The following is a 6794-nucleotide window of genomic DNA, read 5'->3' as shown; positions in this document are numbered from 1 at the left end:
GCTGGGACCACAGGCGCCCACCACAACGCCTGGCCATTTTTTGGTTGCAGCCATCATTGTTGTTTGGCGGGCCCAGGCTGGGGATTCGAACCCACCACATTAGGTGTATGTGGCTGGTGCCTTAGCCGCTTGAGCCACAGGTGCTGAGCCAGGAACATTTATTTTTCTAGCAACAAGTATTATTTATCAAAACCTTTTAGCATTTGCCAGTCTGATTCATCAGGTTGTTGAAAGGTTTGGTGTTGGCTCGTCGCCTGTGGCTCAAGCAGCTAAGGCGCCAGCCACATACACCAAAGGTGGCGGGTTCGAATCCCCAGCCCGGGCCCGTCAAACAACAATGATGGCTGCAACCAAAAAATGGCCATGGCACTCTACCCAGGGGGATAGCTTGAGGCTCTGTCTCAAAAAAAAAAAAAAAAGAAAAAGAAAAAGAAAGGTTTGGTGTTGTAGTTTCAATTTGCATTTCATTTATCCTTTTTTTCTTCTATTTTTGAGACAGAGTCTCACTCTGTCACCTTGGATAGAGTGCCCTGGCATCAGTCTACCTCAAAGCAACCTCAAACTCCCTCCCGCCTCAGCCTCTCCAGTAGCTGGGACCACAGGTGTCAGCCACAATGCCCGGCTGGTTTTTTGTACTTTTAGTAGAGACAGGGTTTTGTTCTTGCCTAGCCTGGTCTCAAACTCTTGAACTCAAGGGACTACTCCTGCCTCAGTCCTCCTCCCCCACCCCCCAGAGTATGGGAAGTACAGGCGTGAGCCATTACTCCAGGCCTTATATATTATTATTATATTTATCCTACAGTCATCTAGAATGTGTTCCTCCCATCTAGCTGTGTTTTTTTCTTATAGGAAAAAAAAAATGTTTGTCTTTTCCAAAGGGATCTGGTTTGTACATTTCTTTCTGCCACCAGGAAAACATGAGGAGTGTCTCTGGCCTGTAAATTCAGATATGAAAGTAAAGGAAATGGGAACAACAAACCATCCCCAAATATGTCTCTGATGTCAAACTGTATGTTTGGGCTAAGGGCAATTAAGCAGCAGCAAATGAAAGAAAAATCCCCCTGTGTTGTGCCCGAAAATTATTCTCCCAAGTAGCCCCAACAGACGAATCCGAGACGCACTCCGATGTAAAAAGCATGAGGTGAGGTTTTATTCAGACCGGTCTGGACTCCCCTAGCATGCAAGCCTAGGACGAGCCCTGAACCCGGGGTGGAGCAAGTTTTTATGGGGTACAGAAAGCAAGAAGGGGAGGAGGGTATGAGTACACTTTGGATTGGTGGTTGGTGATTTCATTAGTAAAGGAGGATATGGATTGGTATAGGTGAGGGGTGGGGGAAGGCAGCTGGGAGTGGCTTGTAGGTTTTACTGGTAGAGCGGAAGGGCTAGGAGTGGAGTTTGTGTAGTAAACAGTGGGGCTTGTGCAGTAAACCACAAAATGGAGTTAATCTGGCCCTCTCACCTGCTCTCCCTTTTGTCTGCTGAAAGGGGACAGCTGAAAGGCAGGATGTAAACTCTCTTTTACTGGAGACTCTTTATCAGCCCAGAGGACTCCAGAGAGACTGTAAACAACCTGTCCTCCCTTATTTCCTCCCCACATATTTACCTATCGCAGTTTCCCACCTTCAGAAGCCCAGACCATCGTCCTTTGTTCTGTCACTTCCCTACAGATTAATTGTACCTTGTTAAAGATGCTGCATAAGCCAGCATCTAAGCCACTGCTATGAGCCCCCTTTTTAGGGAGGTTTCTCTCGTGTTCTGCATGCATTAACAATCTTGTTTATTTTTATTTATTTATTTGTTTATTTTTAAGACAAAGTGTCCCTTTGTCAACCTTCGTAGAGTGCCATGGCATCATAGCTCACAGTAACCTCAAACTCCTGGGCTTAAGCGATTCTCTTGCCTCAGCCTCCCAAGTAGCTATTTTTAGAGACTAGGTCTCCCTCTGGCTCTGGTCTCGACCTGTGAACTCAGGCAATCCGGCTGCCTCTGACTCCCAAGTGCTAGGATTACAGGCATGAGCCACCGCATCCAGGCTTATTTCTCTCTCTCTCTCTCTCTCTTTTTTTTTTGAGACAGAGTCTCACTCTGTCGCTCTCACTTGAGTGCTGTAGCGTCACAGCTCACAGCAATCTCTAGCTCTTGGGCTTAGGTGATTCTCTTGCCTCCGCCTCCCGAGTAGCTGGGACTACAGGCACGCCTGGCTATTTTTTTTTTTTTTGTTGCAGTTTGGCCAGGGCTGGGTTTGAACCTGCCACCCTTGGCATATAGGTCCAGTGCTCTACTCACTGAGCCACAAGTGCCTCCCTTATTTTTCTCTTTTTAATTATCTTTGTACGGGCATCTGTCCTAACTATGAACTTACAAGAAGAGTTGAGGAACATTAGCTGGGTGTTCTGGCAGGTGCTGGCAGTCCCAGCTATTTTGGAAGCTGAGGCAGGAAGATCTCTTTGAGCCAAAGAGTTTGAGGTTGCTGTGAGCTATGATGCCATGGCATTCAACCTGGTCAACAAGGAACAAAGTAAGACTCTATCTCAAAAAAAAAAAAAAAAAAGAAAGGAAGGAAGGAAGAAAGAAAAAGAAAGAGTTAAGGAAAAATTCTATCTTTTTAAAAAAATTTTTTTTTTTTTAGAGACAGAGTCTCATTTTGTCACCCTCGGTAGAGTGCTGTGGCATCACAGCTCACAGCAACCTCCAGCTCTTGGGCTTAGGTGATTCTTTTGCCTCAGCCTCCCAAGTAGCTGGGACTACAGATGCCTGCCACAATGCCCAGCTACTTTTTTGTTGCAGTTTGGCCGGGGCTGGGTTTGAACCCACCATCCTCGGTATATGGGGCCAGCACCCTACTCAATGAGCCACAGGCACCACCCTCTCCTTTCATTCTCAACCAAAGCAGGTCATAGAAACCAGAAAGCCTGGCTCAGTGCCCGTAGCTCAAGTGGCTAAGGCACCAGTCACATACAGCACAGCTGGCAGGTTGGAATCCAGCTCGGGCCTGCCAAACGACAATGACAATTGCAACCAAAAAAATAGCTGGGTGTTATGGTGGGTGCCTGTAGTCCCAGCTACTTGGGAGGCTGAGGCAGGAGAATCAGTTGAGCCTAGGAGTTGGAGGTTGCTGTGAGAGGGCCAGACTAGCTCCATCTTGCTGTTTAGTACATAAGCCCGACTCCTAGCTATTTACTACATAAGCCCCATTCCTAGCTGTTTACTGCATAAACTCCATCCCTAGCCCTTCCACCCCAACCTCTGCCAGTAAAACCTGCAGAGCCACTCCCTGCTTCCTTCCCCCACCCCTCACCTGTACCAATCCAAATCCTCCTTTACTAATGAAATCACTAACCACCAATGAAAAGTGTACTCGTATCCAACCCTACCCCTCTTGCTTTCTGTACCCCATAAAAACTTCCTCCACCCCAGGTTCGAGGCTCTTCCTCAGCTTGCATGCCAGGAGAGACCAGGCCCAAGCTTGAATAAATATCACCTCTTGTTTTTACATCGGAGTATGTCTCGGATTTGTTTGCTGGGGCCTTTTAGGAGAATTTCGGGCATAGCAGCTGTAAGCTGTGATGCCACAGCACTTTACCGAGCTTGAGGCTCTGTCTCAAAAAAAGAAAAGAAACTAGAAAGCCTCTTCAATGCAGGGCATAAAACCTAGAGCAGTCACTCTCTGACCTGGCCCTCCACATGGACCCTCATCCTGGGAAAGTCCTGCCCCACACCTGGGGCGAGGAATGCCGCCTATAGAGGCTATAGAGAATTCCCACAGGCAGGCCTTGCTAAGTTCCCCACGGCTTGTGAACATTAGCTCCTGCTTACCTATCCCATCCCATACAGTCCTTTACCACTGTCTATTCTTTATCAAAGCTAAACATGGCTCGGTGCCTGTGGCTCAAGTGGCTAAGGCGCCAGCCACATACACTGAAGGTGGCTGGTTCAAATCCAGCCTGGACCTGCCGAACAATGATGGCTGCAACCAAAAAATAGCCGGGCATTATGGTGGGTGCCTGTGGTCCCAGCTATTTGGGAGGCGGAGGCAGGAGACTCGCTTGAGCCCAGGAGTTGGAGGTTGCTGTGAGCTGTGAAGCCAAAGCACTCTACCCAGGGGGATAGATTGAGGCTCTGTCTCAAGGAAAAAAAAAATCAAAGCTAAACATGAAAATACATAGTTTTTGGAGCTTCCAGGTAGCTGAATGCACAAAGGTTCTTCCAGAGCGATGCACCCTGGGTGGGGGAAGCTCTGTGATCTTCCTGTAGCCCAACCCCACCTGCCCCCATGCCTGTCTTTGTACTCTTTGTAATATGGAAACAAGCACCACCCAGCCCAAGGTCACACTCCCCAGGCTGCAGGACTGTCAGTCTACTGTCCTGGAAGCCCAGAGTGGTGTTGGAAAAAACTGAAGATAAGAAGCCAGCCCTCAGTGACCACAGGCACAGGAGTGCCCAGCGCCAGTCACCTCCCAGGTCCAGCCTCTCCTGTGTGCCAGGTCTACGGTCTTCAGGCACCAGCAGCAGCCCTACCCTCACCTCCCAAGGCCGGGGGCATCCAGAGATGTCTGTGCGTGGTATGGATATTTCAACCTCAAGTGCATGTTTTGCTTGTTATTGTCGTGTCTTCTTCATGTTAGATAAAATGTGGGAAGTTTTCCTACTGTAAATGACATAAAACTTTACACTGTTCTGCTCAGGTACATTTATAACCCTTCACCTAACATAGAATTTAGACTATCAGCCTAAATGTGCACCCCGCTCCTAGGTATTTTCACCTAACTGGAACTTAGGTTCCCTTCCAACTTAACTAAAATGATGTTTTGGCTTCACTTATTATTATACTCAGAAACATCAAATTAATAAAAGTTAATTTTTTTTCCCCTCTATTAGGCTGCACGGTGGCTCAGGGCTGTTATTCTAGCACTCTGGGAGGCCAAGGCAGGTGAGATCGCCTCTACTAAAAACAGAAAAACTGAGGCAAGAGTATCACTTGAGCCCAAGAGCTGGAGGTTGCTATGAATTATGACACCATAGCACTCTACCCAGGGTAACAGCTTGAGACTGTGTCTCAAAAAAAAAGTTATTAGTTGTAATTTATTTTTTAGTCTGTTTTACTTTATTCTTTTCTTTCTTTTTCTTTCTTTTTTTTTGAGACAAGAGCCTCAAGCTATTGCCCTGGGTTCGAGTACTATGGCAGGAGGAGCTCACAGCAACCTCCAACTCCTAGGCTTAAGCAATTCTCTTGCCTCAGCCTCCCAAGTAGCTGGGACCACAGGCACCCGCCACAACGCCCGGCTATTTTTTGGTTGCAACTGTCATTTTTGTTTTGGCAGGCCCGGGTTGAATTCGAACCCGCCACCTTCAGTGTATGTGGCTGATGCCTTAGCCACTTGAGCCGCAGGTACTGAGCCAAAACAGGTGACTTTAAGACAAATACATCAAGTGAAGGACAATGTTCAACATGTACTGAAGACATTTAAAGCCTAGAACTGAAAATACCGAGTACAAGGCTACCTCCGTAGGTGAAACTGAGATGTTCAACCCCCTCTAGGGGCTTAATATTTGGTATTAACAAAAAATTCTCTTCACTTCCCTCAATTTTGCCTAGCTTTTTGGCTAAAGGTAGATTTGGGCATTTTTCTTTTTAATTTTTTTGAGACAGAGTCTTATTATGTCACCCTTGGTAGAGTGCTATGGCATCGTAACTCACAGCAACCTCAAACTCTTGGACTCAAGTGATTCTCTTGCCTCAGCCTCCTAAATAGCTGGGACTACAGGCACCTGCCACAACACCCGGCTATTTTTAGACATGGGGTATTTTTTTTTTGAGACAGAGTCTCATGTCACCCTTGGTAGAGTGCTGTGGTGTCAAAGCTCACAGCAACTTCAAACTCTTGGGCTTAAGCAATTCTCTTGCCTCAGCTTCCCCATAGCTGGGACAACAGGCACTTGCCACAACACCTGGCTATTTTTTTTTAGTTGTTGTAGTTGTCATTGTTGTTTAGCAAGCCTGGGCCGGGTTCGAACCTGCCAGTCCCGGTGTATATGGCCAGCGCCCTAGTTGCTGAGCTATAGGTGTCAAGCCTAGGAAAGGTCTTAAAATATAAAATAGGATGGGCAGTGCCAGGAGCTCAGTGGATAGGGCACCAGCCACATACGCCAAGGATGGTGGGTTCAAACCCAGTCCTTGCCAGCTAAAGCAACAGTGACAACTATAACAAAAAAATAGCCAGGCATTGTGGCAGGTGGCTATAGTCCCAGCTACTTGGGAGGCTGTGGCAAAAGAATTGCTTAAACCCAAGAGTTGGAGGTTGCTGTGAGCTGTGACACCATAGCACTCTACCCAGGGCGACAGCTTGAGACTGTCTCAAAAAAATACATATGAATGTGTGTGTGTATATATATACATATGTAAATAAAATAGGCTGTCACAAAGAAATTCCGTCTGAGAACAAAGTACCTGGGAATGTTTGGAGTGAGTGGAGTGACTTGGGATGGGATGACCCCTGAATTACTGTAAAGTTGGCTGGGTGCCTATAGCTCAGCAGCTAGGGCACCAGCCACATACACTGGAGGTGGTGGGTTGGAATCCAGCCTAGGCTTACCAAACAGCAATGAAAACTATAACCAAAAAAAATTCGGGCATTGTGGTGGTGCCTGTAGTCCCAACTACTTGGGAGGCTGATGCAAGAGAATTGCTTAAGCCCAAGAGGTTTTTTTTTGTTTTTGTTTTTTTTTTGCAGTTTTTGGCCAGGGCTGGGTTTGAACCCACCACCTCTGGCATATGGGGCCAGCACCCTACTCCT

Source organism: Otolemur garnettii, unplaced genomic scaffold (assembly GCF_000181295.1).
Source record: "Otolemur garnettii isolate 467f Iridium unplaced genomic scaffold, OtoGar3 scaffold00212, whole genome shotgun sequence".
In the NCBI taxonomy this organism is placed as follows: Eukaryota; Metazoa; Chordata; class Mammalia; order Primates; family Galagidae; genus Otolemur; species Otolemur garnettii.
Note: the sequence above shows the minus strand (reverse complement) of the source record.